The sequence below is a fragment of the Jaculus jaculus genome, chromosome 6, assembly GCF_020740685.1.
Source record: "Jaculus jaculus isolate mJacJac1 chromosome 6, mJacJac1.mat.Y.cur, whole genome shotgun sequence".
Classification (NCBI taxonomy): domain Eukaryota; kingdom Metazoa; phylum Chordata; class Mammalia; order Rodentia; family Dipodidae; genus Jaculus; species Jaculus jaculus.
This window is the reverse complement of record NC_059107.1, coordinates 124580007-124596564: the sequence shown is the minus strand read 5'-3', so window position 1 is coordinate 124596564 and position 16558 is coordinate 124580007. Positions and strand designations below refer to the sequence as shown.

The following is a 16558-nucleotide window of genomic DNA, read 5'->3' as shown; positions in this document are numbered from 1 at the left end:
GACCTGGCTCAGATTCTGAAAAGTACTCTACTCAGCTCCCCACATCTCAGCATGCAGATGAACATATGCATGTGTGAGCTTATATACATGAAGATAAATACACAGATGATAAACAGAGAGACAGATAATAGACAGTAACATAAACTTGGACATATTTTCAAAAACAATAGAGAATGGATGGCAATTTGCAACTTCAATGACATTTAAAGTATTCAGATGAATTAATTTCTTAAGAATCAGGTAAGAGGGCTGGAGAGATGGCTTAGCGGTTAAGCGCTTGCCTGTGAAGCCTAAGGACCCCGGTTCGAGGCTCGGTTCCCCAGGTCCCACGTTAGCCAGATGCACAAGGGGGCGCACGCATCTGGAGTTCGTTTGCAGAGGCTGGAAGCCCTGGCGTGCCCATTCTCTCTCTCTCCCTCTATCTGTCTTTCTCTCTGTGTCTGTCACTCTCAAATAAATAAATAAATAAATTTTAAAAAAAAGAATCAGGTAAGAAAACTTTAAATATCATTTGAGAAAATTAAATGCAATAAATACAAAAGTGATTTCTCATTATTACTGACAATCAGAAATTTGAAAATAATAATGAAATGCCACTTTTCTTACTGGATATTATGATGTAGAGTATATGAAAACATGAAAGATGTAATGAAAAATGTTGCTTAGAGTTAAGAGAAACCAGTGTTCTCATATAACACTGGTGAACCAATAAATTGATAAAGCACCTTTAGAGGGTTGAAAGAAAATCTATGAAGAATTTAAATACATATCATGTAGCACTATGTAAGCATTAAAACAATGTAAAATTATAATATCTAAAATAAACTGAAGGTAGCCCCATGCTGGTATTGGGAGTTACAGGTCAGTGCCCACTAAGAAAATGAGGAAAAAGATAACTAATATACAAGAGTTAGAGAGGATAGAGGGGGAGGGTAGAGGGAGGGAGGGAAGATGTAGAAGATTAAGGTTAGACTTGATCCTACCCTCTTCAGTGTCTTGTGGTTCAGGATGTTTCCTGTAAGGGCCTGGTGAAGGTTCAGCCATTTGGTCTGCCTTTTAGGAAGTAGAATTTTATGGTACCATTGCCATTTGGGTCTAGATTAGTGTTTCCCACCCTTTGATACCCTCCCCTCCCTCCCCATCTATCCTAGTGTCTAGTCCATGAGATGCTTGCTGGGTATATAAGGTATCTTGGGTATATTAAGGTTAGGTGCTGTAGATGAGTGAGACTATGTGGCGTTTTTTGTTTTGTTTTGTTTTGTTTTGTTTTTTCTGTGATTGGGTAAGTTCACTGAGAATGATCTGTTCTAGGCTCAACCATTTTTCCTCAAATTTCTTTGTGTCATTTTTTTCTTACTGCTGTATAGAATTCCATTGTGTAGATATACCACATCTTAGTTATCCATTCTTCTAGTGATGGACATCTGGATTGATTCCACCTCTTAGCTATTACGAATTTTGCCGCTACAAACATGGTTGAGCAAATCTCTCTGGCCCGTGGTTTGAAGGTTTTAAGGTAGATGCCCAGTAAGGGAATAACTGTGTCTGTTGGTATCTCTTTAGTCAGCTTTTTCAGGAGTCTCCATATTTCTTTCCAAAGTGGTTGTACCATCCTACATTCCCACCAACAGTGTATGAGTGTTTCTACTTCTCCACATCCTCGCCAGCATTTATTTTCATTTGACTTTTTGATGTTGGCTATCCTTATTGGGGTAAGGTGGAATCTCATAGTTGTTTTAATTTGCATTTCCCTGATGATTAGGGATGATGAACATTTTCTTAAGTGTGTGTTTGCAGTTTGTATTTCTTCCTCTGTGAACTGCCTGTTCAGCTCTTTGCCCCATTTTGTGAGTGGGGTGTGTGACTTCTTACTGTTTAGATTTTTGAGTTCTTTGTAGATTCTAGAGATTAGGCTTCTGTCAGTTGGATAACCTGCAAATATTTTTTCCCATTCTGTGGGTAATCTATTGGCTTTGCTTATTGTGTGCTTGTCTGTAAAGAAACTCTTCAGCTTCATGTGATCCCATTGGTTGAGTGAGTGTTTAAGATCTTGAGCTACTGGGGTTTTGTTCAGGAAGTCTTTTTCCATTCCTATATCATGGAAAGAACTTCCTAAATTTTCTTCCAGTAGTATCTGAGTTTCTGGTCTTATAGTGAAACCTACAAGGTTTCCTAAAAGAATGACCAATTTCTGTCAGAGTACTTGATGGCCCACCAAAGGTCAGTGGTAAGACCCTATTGCTGAAGACTCCATATGCAGCTGACACGTAAAATGGAATGGCATGGCTGAAGGCCAGGATAGAGTCAGTCCCCAGACAGTCAGTGTGTCTAGTGCCAGATGGTGCTACACGGGCGACTGGGAGAAATGACCAATATCTGTCCAAGCAACTCATGATCTAACCTACTTAGCAATGAATAACCTGTTGTGATGCCCACACAAGTGCAATAGTGGCACACAGCCATGGTGGGGAACCAACTGCTCTTGATTTGGCTAACTGATCCCCTCAGTGGTGTGGGACCCATAGCTGGAGCTGGGAAACAAGTCAGAACCATATCCAAACATAAGCCCACTCTCCAATATCAAGCTACCATCAATCATGGGGTACAAGAGGGCCTACACCTATTAAACTCTCTACTAAAAAAAAATAAGAGTTATCTCATTTGTCCTGGCGCTAACTCACTCCCCATTGGAGAATCTGCTTCTCTTTTTCAGATAGATGCAGATCCTAAGGACAGAGCCACCCCATCATACCTCAAAAAGGCCCCAGCTGAAACTAAGGAAAATTGGCAAAAGAAGCAAGGGTGCTGTTTTCCTGATGAACCAGATACCAGCACAAGGGGAAGGAGACCAACACAGAGAAAAATCAACTCCTACCAAACCAGAGAGCCAGAACCTCAGAGGCCCCCAACACCTCATCACTGAAGCAGACCAAAAGTGAACCCAACATGGCTCAGGGAAATTTTGTGGAAGAGGGGGTGAAAAGAATGTCAGAGCCACATGTTGGGACATGATATGCAGAGACATTTATCATACCAATAACTATGGGCTAGCTCCACAATGCACGAGTGCTAGAGAAAAGGGATAGTCTATAGTTTTGTATTGAATTTACTTTGTTATTAAATTTTATTAGCATGCATGGATATATTGAATGGATAATTTAAGTATTAAGTAAAAGCATAAATTTTATGGTTTACTTTGTTTGGTTTGGGTCAATCTTAGTGCTATAGTCAGTATAGCTACCATGAAAATATTTTACTTAGGTAAAAACACAGCCTCGGTGGGTGAGAATAGCCTAAGTCACCATGTTTCTCCCATCCCTGCACAGACTGAGGCGTCTTGGTCCCACAATGTATACCAATAGCCCCATCAAACACACTCGGCAGAACTGGGGTGGGGAGGGTGTTCTATGTGAGCAACGTTTTTATAAAAAATAAAGTAAATTTAAAAAACTGAAAATCATTTATGTGAAAAAGAAGCATTTCTTCTACATAATAATACTCCAGCTTAGCTTTAAAAAAAAATAAAGCTTGAATCACAAGGAGTTTGTTCTTTTCGCATCAATTCTCACGTAAAACTATGATTAACAGTTGAACTGTCAGAAGTGGGTACATGGGGCCTTCAAATCTCAGAGATCTGCTATAATTCCATTATTCCTGCCCACCAAGATGTTGGTAGCCCTCCTTTCAGGCACTTGTGAGATTGCATGGGAACTAAGATGTAGTCTAGTAACCTTCTAGTGCCTGGGATGTGGCTGCAGGTGGAGCACAGGCCAAGCTGTCTTCAGGAACCAGTGAATGTATATGTATGTCCTAACCCTGACACAAGGAGCAGAGGAGCTCCAAATGATGACTACATTGTCAGCTAAGACTCAGTGAGGATCAAGAGCATGTATCAAAGTTCCTGAGGAGCCCAAGATAAGGTTGAAGATAAGTGAGCAGTTCCTCGGCCATTTTACCCAAGTACTGTTAGGAGGTCATTGATTCCTGAACCAGCAGTCCTAAGATCCATCAATTGGGGCAAATTTAAAGTACCATATTACAGCTATCGTATGAGCTTCAGAACTCTTGTGACTCCTCTTTCCGTTGATAGTGATGGTGGGATTATAGAAGTACACACTACTGGTGTCCAGCTTTACGTAACTACTGGAGACCTGAACTCTGGTCATCAGAGCTAAGCAGCAAGTGCTTTTAACCACTGAGCCATCTCCCTAACATGTATTATTCTGCATAATTTTGTAGTCTATTTTGCATTTCCTCATTAACCTCCGCTAGCTCTGGTACAAAACTTTGGACTTAGACTTTTGGGAGGAATCTTGTTTGGAATTGATTTCTTCCCCTCTTCACCCTAGCCGACCCTGAATGGGCTCTTTCCTAATATTGACATCAGCTCATCTGGTATGTGGGACTCTGACCTTGTTTATCAAATGAATCAGACTGGGGTATATATTTGGGCCCACACTGGACTGAGTTGTTCAATGTGGGCAGGTATCTGAAGGGCTTTTAAGGAGTTAGGGTGTCTAATAGGCCCCATGCCTTGATTGTTGGGTGGCAGGAGAAGTTTCCATGGTAACATTAACATGGTTATGTCTTCTCACTAGTATCTCAGCATTTTCAGCCTCTTCTTTGCTAAGAGTTAGTTTGTTATTTAAATATGTAAATATTCATACACCTCAAACGGTAATGCAACTCAGAAACTAAAACATAGACCTTTTGTTTCTCTAAAAGGGAGTTGGTAGGATTTAATTGTGACTTTGAATATGCAGCAGCAGAAGGCTGAACAGAGGAAGTCTAAGCCGTATCTCTCCTTTCCACTACACATTCTTGCAATCAGAACAAAACTCAACGTATTTTCATAAAATACCCTATAGTCTGAAACACTTTCAAAACTGCTTGTTTTATTTTACAAAAACATGCCTATTGAAAGCTTCCTAGAACACAGCATGTTTAGAGATATCATGCCAAATACTGCTCTATAATGTTACTGACTTCTGTCCTCAAATTAAATGGTAGTAATTAAGGAGCTGAGAAGTTTAAACTTGTAAATCACTATATAATATGTAGGTCTCTCCTATGATAGAATTACAATTTCTTATCTTAATGCCTCCCTACTTGGACTTTATTTCATCACAGGTAAAGGCTGAGAAATAAATATTTCAGGTTATGAGTTGGTTTGGTTGTAAAAATGTCCACCACAGGCTCCTGTGTTGGAAAACCTACTCTATAGTTGGAGGTGCTAATCAGGAACATTGTAGGAAACGGAACCTTGGTGGAGGGAGGGTACAGGCTGGTTGCTTGCTATTCTCTCCCTCCCTGCTTCCTGACTCTGATGACATGTAACCCAGGTATAACTCTCTGGTCTGCCATGCCTTCTCACCTATGATGGACTCTACCCCCTGGATCTTTTTTAGGAATGTTCTAGATTAGATTAATTGAAGTGGGGAGATTCACCTTAGCTATAGGTGGCACTATTCCATGGACAGGGAGTCCTGGACTGTATGTAAAGGAGAAAGGTAGCTAAATATGTGCATCCATCTCCTTCTGCTTCCTCACTGTGGATTGAATGTGACCAGATGCCTCAAGCTCCTGCTGCCATGCCTTCCCACCATGATGGGCTGTAAACAGGGAACTACAAGCTGAAATAAACCATTCCTCCCTTAAAGTTAATTGTGTTGAGTGTTGTGTCCCAGCAACAAGAAAGTAAGTAATACATGGCCACTACTACTAATTGCCAATAATGTTTTTTCTCCCTAAAAATATAACTATGGGCAAGTTTCCACTCTCAAAGATAGACTGCTTTCCAATAACTAAAATAAGTAAATGTGGTAAATTTCCTAACAGTAGCCTAAAATACAAATGATGAAAGTACAAAGCAAAGAAACACCAAGGGGGATTCATTCTAATTTGGAGAATGTTAAGGAGCTTGTGAAAGTTAAAAGGAATGGAGTGCAGGCCTGATCTTTAAAGTCAATTCTCTGACATATAAACAGATGCTATAAGAGTATCAGTACATTAAAACTTATTTATAGAAACTAGAAAAAAAATTCACAGCTTAGCATACACTCCATATTAACTGCTATAAGCATTTAATACATGTCTATTTTGTCTTTACAAGAATTTTGTAGGTTTTTTTTTTTTTAATCTATCATCCCCATCTTACAGAAAAGGAAAGTGAAGTGAATAGGTAAAGCAATCTACCTACCTAAGGATCACAGACAGAGAGTAGCTGGGATATGTCAGCCACTAGGACTCAACTATAATTCTGTGTTGAGGGTTAATGTGAGAATGTTATAGGTTATGATTTAGATCCCTAATGTCACCGCAAAGATTAGATCCTGAAGGTTTAGACCTTGTCATGGTGTTCATAGACTAAAGCCTTTGGGAAGGGATTTTGTCTGTGAGAGTTCTGCCTTCAAGAATGGATTAATCCATTGCTATATTCCTAACTCAATTTGGTTTCGGAAGCTGTTTGAAACATTAGTCAGTAGTGCCTGGCTGCAGGAAGTAGGTCACTAGAGGCATGACCCAGAAGAGACTATGCTCTCCCTGGCCCCTTTCTCTCAGTATCACATTCATGCAAACACTCTGCTGCTTCTTGTTCACCATGAGGTGGGGAGCTTATTACACTCCTTTTCCCCCTCTAGTAGCCTTACTATGGGCCCAAAAGCAATACAGCCTTGACCGTGGACTGAAGCCATGAGCCAAAATAAACCTGCTTATAAGTTGTTTTTCTCAGGTATTTTGTCACAGTAATAGCAAGCTAACACACTTCCTCTGCCTTCCATAAAGATAGTTCTATGGTGCTCGCTTCGGCAGCACATATACTAAAATTGGAACGATACAGAGAAGATTAGCATGGCCCCTGCGCAAGGATGACACGCAAATTCGTGAAGCGTTCCATATTTAAAAAAAAAAAAGATAGTTCTATGCTTATCTCAATGATTGCTTTCAAGGACTGACACACCATTACTAGTATAACAAACACACTTGACAGATAAGGAAGCTGGCTCACAGAAGTTATGAAGATATAATTGTGTGGCAATGGATAAGTCAGCTGAAAGCTGGTCACAAGTGGAAGGTATCTGCAGGTTTTTTTTTTCTTCTTTTCTCTCTCTCTCTCTCTGTCTTTGTCAGTCTCTCTATTTCTCTGTGTGTGTCTCTCCTTCATTCTCTCTTACTGGCAATAATGAAATGTTAGAGAGATGAAAATGAAAAGTAGGAGGAAATTTTAGAAATATTAAAGACATACAAAGGAAAAAAATAAAGAAAAGCAAGAAGCAAATTGAATGAGTATGTATCAAAGCAACCAAGTTTTAAGACAAAAGGTCAGCAAATTACAACCCACCTGCCAAGTCTGGCCCATTGTCTTTTTATGAAAATAAATACACATCAATCCTGAAAAGTTGGTCAGTTTCTTTTGGCTACTTTTGCTCTACAACAGAAGAAACAAGAGATTATGCTGTAATTTGTCAAGTCAAACAAATTCAGTCTAATCATATAAAGAAATGTTTCCTAACTCCAGTTGCTAGAGCAGCCCTGAACAGTAGAGATTCTATCTCTGGCTTTCAAAAGAGCATCATGTGGCCAACTTAATTAAAATAACTAAAATTAAATAAAATTAAAATTTTAGTTCCTTGGTGTGGTGGTGTGAAGCACATGCCCCCCATAAATTCATGTGTTCTGAATGTTTGTTCCATTTGGAGATGCAGTCTTGCTGGAGGAGGTGTGTTTTGGGGGAAAGGCTTTGGGGTGTTACAGCCCCAGAGCTTAGCTCACTCTCCTGCTGCTGTCTTCCACCTTCTTTGGCAGAGGTGGTGTCCAGCCCCTCCTTAAGCCATTCTTTCCCATTACATCATGAAGTTTTTCCCTTGAGACTGTAACCCGTAATAAACAAGTTTCCTTCCGTCAGCTGCTATTGGTTAGGTGCTTTGTTCCCGCAACAAGAGGATGACTACAACACTCAGCTACATTAGCTACCATTCAAGTACTCCATAGTCACATTTGGCTATATGACTGAAAATACACTTTATGTAAGTAGAATTATATTTTATTTATTTATTAGCTATGAGATCTCCTGTAAGACATCACACTTACAGAAAATTCCAAAGAAGTAGGATTGCAGCCACAGAAAGACCATGGAACAAAAAGACTTAAAAGCAATCACTGAATTAAACAGAACCTATGTTCTGGTCTAGGGGCAGGGAGGTACTCTGGATAGAGGGATGAGTGTGTTGCCATGTGGCAATAAATAGAGGAGTTCAGGGATGAGCCATGGAAGAGGCGCACATCTGGGAAATTAAGATGTGTAAGAAAGTAGGCTGTTCCTCTTTCTCTTTACCTTACACAATCTTTCTTCATATACATACATACATACATATATATATATATATATATATACATATATATATATATATATATATATATATATATATATATATATAGTAGAAGAAACGATGAAATGTGATGAAGAAAAGGACTGAAAGTTAAATCACTGAATTTTGTAATGGCAAAGCCTAGTGTGACAATGTAAGTACAGCAGAGTTCAAGTTCTGCTTTGGCAGAGCAAGTGCATTAGTGCTGAGGAAACACCAATGTGAAGCCAGGCGTGGTGAAGCACACCTTTATTTCCAGCACTCGGGAGGCAGAGGTAGGAGGATTGCAATGAGATCGATGCTACCCTGAGACTACATAGTGAATTCCAGTCAGCCTGAGCCAGAGTGACACCCTACCTCAAAATAAACAAATAAATAAATAAAAACACCAGTGTGTGTGTGAAAAGATAACACAAGTGCAGGGGCATGAAAGACAAGTACTGGTTTCATTTGAAAAGCCCGAGTAGCCTGCTTAGAAACAGAAGGCCCAGAAGTGGTTTGCAGCAGGGAAATTAACAACTTAGAAGTGGATTCTGGGGTCTAGAGAGATTGCTTAGCAGTTAAGGTGAAACCTAAGAAACCAGGTTCAACTCCCCAGATCCCATGTAAGCCAGATGCACAAGGTGACACATGCACACAAGGTCGCACAAGTGCATGAGGTCGTGCGCATGTCTGGAGTTCTACTGCAGTGGCTGGAGGCCCTGGCTGTCCACCAATTATTTCTCTCTCATTAAAAAAAAAAAAGAAAGAAATAGAAATAGAAATAGAAATGGACCATGGGTAGGGAGTCCTGGACAGCAGAGTTAATGAAGGAAATGTGATCATGAAGAATCTAATAACTAGCACAAGAAGTCAGACTGAGAAATAAAAACATGCATGTGTTGGGGGTGGGGCTTTTATCAAAGCAAGTCTAAAGGTAATAAAAATAAAAAAGAAGAATGATGTCACAGAAAACAGAAGATCTATGAGCTGCAGGTGTGAAATTTATGTTCTCTTTAAGAAGCACCTGAAGCAAGAATGAAAAAAATAGTTTCAAAGTAAAGGAAGAATTAATATTTTATTTGTACTACACCCTGGGATTTACAATTTACATTCAGTTTAATTATTACACACACACACACACACACACACACACACACACACACACACAAACTCACAATGAGAAACACTGATCATTCCATCTAAAAGAGAGTAAGGTAGTTCCAAGAGGTCAGTTTTCCAGAATTATAAATATATTGGCTTTCTGACGCCAAGGCAGTGTTATAAATGTGCTTCCAATTTCAAGCACCTGGGTCTTTCTTTGGGCAAAGAACATCAGGTAACTCATTAACAGCACACAGTAAATAAATACAAAACAATTATTTTTAAGTAAAATCCTAAAAGTGTGAACAAATGGAAATTAAGTGGTATTCCTTTTGACACATTAACACCAATAAGAAAAAAGAATCTCCTGATGTCAATACTAAGCAAAAAAAAAAAAAAAAAAAAAAAAAAGCCCTCCAAAGACTGCTCTTGCACACAGAGAAGGCTCTGAGCATTTTTTGACAGGCATGTGCTGCTCTATTTACACAGTGTCATCCCCTCTTGGCTTTGGGCAGTATCAACTGATGTTTCCAGGAAACCCTCCAAATTGGTAATTGCTTACTTGGAGCAGCATAATAACCTCATGTTAATTTAACCACTAGAGATATTGTGGGGGTATTTTGGAATATTTGGAAAGTAAAACTCTCTGTAGGACAGATGATTTTAGCAAAGAAATATAAAGCACACACACACATAAACACACACACACACACACACTCCCTACCGTTATCTATCCTTTACACCGGAAGACCTGTCTAGAATCCACACCACCTCGGACCACAGACGGCCCCACACAACATGAAAGGACACTCCAGCATCTGCACCCTGCCAGATCACTTTGGATTAGAAGTGATTAAATTGCCAATGGTGAGAAATGTATCCAACAGGAAAAAAAAAAATATCAAGGCTTTCAGGAAATCAATACTTGTTATCTGAACTAAAATGACTGCCAATGAAGAGAAAAACCATGAGTGGATGAGCTTTAGGATTATCTCGTGAGTCATGCTTAAAGTCAATTCAAAGAAAAGGAGAACACCATGCCATCTGCTTTATTTGAATTCTACAGGATAATGCAGAAAAAGCAGGGAACTAAAGTCAAAGGACAGAGACTGAGATGAATATGAAAAGACAGAAAAGATGGTCAGACTTTTCCTGATAACATTAGGAATTTGAAGGACAGAGATGTTGTCAACTAACCCATGAATAAGTCCTGAGGAATTCACGGGTAGGCAGATTGCAAATCACAGCAGTTTCCCACAAACAAAGAATTACAACCTTTGATGCATCTAGGATACACAAGGACCCCCAAACAGATAGACTGTAAAACAAATCCAGAAAGAAAAATAAAAGGTAAAAATATTCAGAGAAGCAAGAGGGGACTGGCACTAGCAGGAAGATGTATTCTCCAACACCAATTGGTTTGACTGGTTTGTTGGGGGAGAAAGAAGATGCTTCCCGATGTTAAGCCCCAGTGAAAAGAATGACGAAACAATGAAGAAAGATGGAGAGGGGACAGGGCAGAGTAGCAGCAGTACCCCACCTTGCCAAGGAGGAGAAAGGGTGTCCTTCTTAAAGTGGGTCATCATAGTCACACCATGCCTAGGAGGAGGAGCCTCCTTATTAACATGAGTCATCAAATTCACACCATGCCAAGGAGGAGGAAGAGCAGCCTTGTTAACATGGGTCATCATATTCTACTCAAAGCAACATGGCAGGAAAGACAGAAATAGAGGGAGAGGAAAAGAAATATTTTACTGCCTAAGACTGTGCAGTTTTGCTATTTTCATTACTACATCTTCATCTAAGCCTTCCCTTTCTTACTCTCTAAGGATATCCCTCATTAAGAAACACTGCAACATTCTTCTAGAACTCTCCTCATACCCGAGGATCCCAGACGGCAGAAACCATATCCATTCATTCCACCAACCACTCAGAGAAATCTAGAGAACTGCCAACGGCAAGCCTTTATTAAAGAGGAGTGTAAACCAGCCATTTTCAAATGTCTAAGAACTTTAATTTCCATGGAGTCTTACACAATATTCTATGATTTTCTCTTTGAAAACTGTGGAATTGGAAGAGACACAAAAGGAGCATTGTGTTTGTAATGGTCCATTGCCTATAAAACTAGACAAATATAAATAAATGCTGAAATTTTACATGATTTTAGACAACTTAGCTATCAAATGATATGAAGAGAATAATTCCAATTTTCTGTAAGAACAAAGAGACATACAGTCAAACAGACTGAAAATCAAATGTTCATTCTGTACCTTTGAAAAGCATACCACATGCACATAAAATGAATGTCTACAAAAATGAGAGTTTAAATTGTCTATAAAACTGAGTGTTTTCATCTGAATATCACCTTGGGTTTTGAATATTTGTTTGTTTGTTTCTTTATATATTTATTTAAGAGAAAAATAGAATGTTCCAGTGCCTCCTGTTACTGCAAAGTAACTCCACTTTGTACATCTGCCTTGACATGGACACTGGGGAACTGAATCTAGGTTCTCAGGGTTTCCACACATTAAGCACCTTTATCCAGCCCTATCTCAGGTTTAAATAATGTAGTATAGCTATAAAAATGCACAAGTAACCTTTCTGAACCATTTTTGAACTTCTTGTGAGTCTCTGGTATTTCATAATAAAATATAAAAACACAAAAATAATGCCCCAAAATTAATTTGCTGGGCATGGTGGCTCATGCCTTTTATCCCAGCACTTGCAAGGTCACACTGAGACTACATAGTGGGTTTCAGGAAAGCCTGGGTACAGTTAGACACCACCTCAAAAAAACAACAACAAAATTTCCCACAAAAATACTGAGTGGAAATATACCAAATATGCCAAGATATATTGAAATTTTATTTCCAATAACAGCATAGTTGAATGTTCATTATTGTTGCATTGCCAAGTTTACCTAGTTAAAACCAAAAGTAATAGACCCTGAGCCTTGGAAGGTGTGAACTGAGCACTCCTGTCACTTCTTTTCAGCATCATGATGCCCTCTGAGTCATCCCAAGGTCACTGCCATCTGAAAAGAGAAGATTCTCTACCAAACAATGAGAGTAGCATTAATATAAAGGTATGAACATTAAGAGAAGTGCTTACTGGGCAGTTTGAGAAGCACAGTATATACATTTAGCCAGACAGCAGCAGATGTTACACCCTTAGGGCTCATGACTACCCCTGATTTAAGTTTCCAGTATCAGGGTGGTATTCCCTCCCATGGAGCGGGCCTCCAGTCCAATTAGAGGGCAGTTGGTTTCCACCATGACAGACGTGCCACTATTGGACCCATTGGCTCATTTGGCCTGGCTGACCAAATATAGGCTTGTAGTGTCCATTGTTGAGTATCTTCACTAGTGATTTCTGTCTCTCCCATTGAACTGCATGAAGAATGGCTTCTTCCTGCTTTCTGTCAGCTGGTCTACATGGAGGAAATTATCAGCTCAGTTCCAGCAGGATTTCTCAGTGGCCTAGCAGCCCAAATATGTGGAGTCTTAAACAATAGGGTCTTACCATCTATTGCTGGTGGGAAACCAAGGACCTTGGCAATTGCTTATAATATTTTAGGGGCATCAGGGACTTCCCTAGCCACTCACTGGAAGGTATCCCATCCCTGGCACTGAAAATTTTATACCAACAATCTACAGCTCCTAAGTGTTCCATTGTCCAAAGAAGCAGGTTTCCATATTATTTATTTAGAGAATGTAAGAGCCAAGGGAAAGGTAGGACTCCTTACAACGTGCTCCTCCAGACACAAAGTGGCCTGGATATCCATGACCTCACAGTTCCTGACACAACCTACACAAGATCATCATAATAGCAGGAAAAGCGTCAAAATAAGAGAGACTGATTGAGAGGGGGAGGGGATATGATGGAAAATGGAGTTTTGGAGGCGAAAGTGGGGGAAGGAGGGCATTACCATGGGATATTGTTTACAATCAAGGAAGTGGTTAATAAAATAAAATTTTTGAACCGAAAAAAAATAAGATTACACACACAGACAAAAAAAAAAAAACTTAGCCAGGCGTTGTGGTGCACGCCTTTATTCCCAGCACTCAGGAGTCAGAGGTAGGAGGATTGCCATGAGTTCAAGGCCACCCTGAGACTACATAGTGAATTACAAGTCAGCATGAACTAGAGTGCTCAAAAAACCAAAAAAAAGTAGTAGTACATTTCTGGTTGAATAAATTGCATGGATATGAATTTCAATCAGGATTATTTCTAAACAAAAAGCTAATATAAATTAACTCAAATCTAACTATGGTGCTTGGGCTGGAGAGATGACTTCATGGTTAAAGCACTTGCCTGCTAAGCCTGATTCCCCAGTATCCATGTAAGCCAGATGCACAAGGTGGTACATGTGCCTAGAGTTCATTTGCAGTGGCTAGAGGCCTGGTGTGCCCATTCTGTCTCTCTCTCTCTCTCTCTCTCTCTCTCTCTCTCTCTCACACACACACACACACAAACACACACACACACACACACACAACACACACACACACATTCTCTCTTGAGTGAATAAATAAAGATAAAAAAAAAACCTAAGGCTTATTAAACCTCTCTAATTTTTTTTACCTAAACCCTATGACATTTCCATTCAACATCATATTCCACCTCTTACTAAAATATCCTTATACACAGGCATAAACATATAGCACATTTATAGCAAAATAAATCTAACTAGATTAATTATTAGATGTAATTTAAAATGTTAAAAAAAATGTGAAAATTTGTTGTGGCTTTATTCATCCTCAAAATCATCAGAAAACAATATGAAAAATGACTATGGGCAACATCATTTCTGACTGTCCCCAACCACCCACCACATTCATAGATAAAACATTGTCACAAGCATGTTGATAATTTGAGACTTGAATGCAGTGTAGTTCAGTTAATATCAACGAGCTCATTATCTGGCTGGTGCTAACCAAGTCCATTATTGTCTTTTATTATCTTTTGCTACTTGCTTTTTCTTTACTTTTCCTACTTATTAGCACCTCCATCTAAAAATGAGAGAATCCATAGAGGGATAAGTTAAAATTACGTGATTCTGTTAGCTGACTAATTAGATGATTCATTAGTTGAAAAATGGTCAGTTTGTTCAGCAGAAGGTAAACTGTGTGTTATTCACACTTCAGCATAGGTAATTTAGGGTAGAGTTGATAATAAAATAAAAAGGACTTTATTACCCATAATTTCCAAAACTAATGAATACTTAATCCATTGTAACCATCTTGCACTTGTTTCATTAAGAAAGTGTATTACCTATCTTATTAGAAGCAAATACACATTTTACTTGATATATGACATCATTTTTCAAACTTATATTCTATTTGAACTTAAATCTAGCACCTAGAATGGTGCCTGGCTATTAGAAGGCATTCCATTAATATTTGATAAATAAAAGAGGTAATGAAAGAAAGAGTACAAATGAAAAATCACATAAATTACTGAATGAGCAAATTGCAAAGCAAAGAGAAAAAAAGAACACATTTGTAAATATGACAAACACACAAATAGATATCTACATGCACAAAATGATGAATGCATCGGAGTTTGTCTGGAGGCCCCAGTGAGCCTATTCTCTCTGATTCTCTCTGTATATCTCTCTTCTCTCCTGCAAATAAATGAATAAAAATAATCTAAAAAAAAACCTAGAGATGAAAACCACAATGTGCACATGGTACACTTTGCAGACTACCAAATATGGTTTTTCATCCTATATCTGATGCCTGAATGCTGAGGACATTATTAATTAACTTAAATTATTCTCTAGGAATGTAGGCCTCTACGAAGCAAGAAAATAAAGAATATAGATAAGTTTTAAGCTATTTTTTATTTTTGTTAGAGACAGAGAGATGGTGTGAGTAGAAATAAAGAGAAAGGGAAAAATAGCCACACCAGGACATCTAGCCAGTGCAAAGAACTCAGACTCATGGGCCACCTTGCTGTCTAACGTGGCACCTGGAGAATTAAAACTGGGTTCTTAGGCTTTTCAAGCAAATGCCTTAACCCCTAAGCCATCTCTCCAACCCTATAGGATACTTTTTACTGCTTTTATAAGCATATTTTTTCAACACATCCTTGCAAACATACATATAACGATTTACACAAAAACATTCGTAAAACATACTTTAGGATTAGACAGATTTTGAATAAAGAAAATTTAACTAGAGACATTTTTTAAAAGAAAAATATATTTTTATTATACTTATTTTATCAATTATGAATTTAAAACTTAATCCTTATATAAACAAAGCAAACTAAGGTAAAGTAAAATCAAGATTTATCTAAAAGTCTATAATTCCAAATTATATTTTACATATCTCTAAATACTTAGGAAAAATAATGAAATGTTTACAATAGACATAGTTAGAAGTTAGAGACCATCATTTATTTTGTATTTTCAAGTTTCAGTCTCACTCTAGCCCAGGCTGACCTTGAACTTACTCAGTAGCCCCAGGCTGGCCTTGAACTCACAGTGATCCTTCTACCTCAGCCTCCTGAGTGCTGGGATTAAAAGGCATGCAACATTATGCCCAACTTAAAGATCAGCATTTTTAAACACTAATAAAAATATAAAATAAGTTTCTAAACTTTCCTAAATTCTAAAATTCAAGATTTTATACATTAAAACTCTAAGTACAAAAACAATACTTTTCCATATTTTGTGGTAGACATAAGCATGATCTAAAGTAATGTTTTCATTTTTACATGATCTAATCACTGGGTTGTTCTATTTTTATTTTATTTTATTTTTATTTTTAGAATTTTGAAACATTATCTCCCACTGGTTACCAGGCTGGCATCATACTTGTGCCAATTCTCCTAGTTCCTTATCTCAAGTACTAAGATTATGGTCTTAATCAAGTCATCATTACCACCTACCAATCTTAGCATATGTATGTATGTGTATGTATGTGTATGAGTATATGTCTCTGTGTGTGTGTGTGTATGTATATATATACATATATATATATATACATATATATATATATATGATATATATGATATAATTTCTCAACTCTTAGATGCCTTGAGGAGATACATGGATCACTTAAGACTTTAGTTGGATGGAAACAGATGGTATCAATATG

At 38.3% G+C, this 16558-nt stretch overlaps 1 protein-coding gene and 1 non-coding gene across 2 annotated transcripts in view; one reads left to right on the top strand and one right to left on the bottom strand.

The window, feature by feature from the left end:
• Positions 1–16558, bottom strand: part of Acss3 (acyl-CoA synthetase short chain family member 3) — a 218460-nt gene that overhangs the window by 177520 nt on the left and 24382 nt on the right. The gene's annotated exons all lie outside the window — the stretch shown is intronic.
• On the top strand, positions 6798–6904 carry LOC123461792. Its single transcript, XR_006637857.1, has one exon. It is a non-coding gene; the product is annotated as a U6 spliceosomal RNA (small nuclear RNA).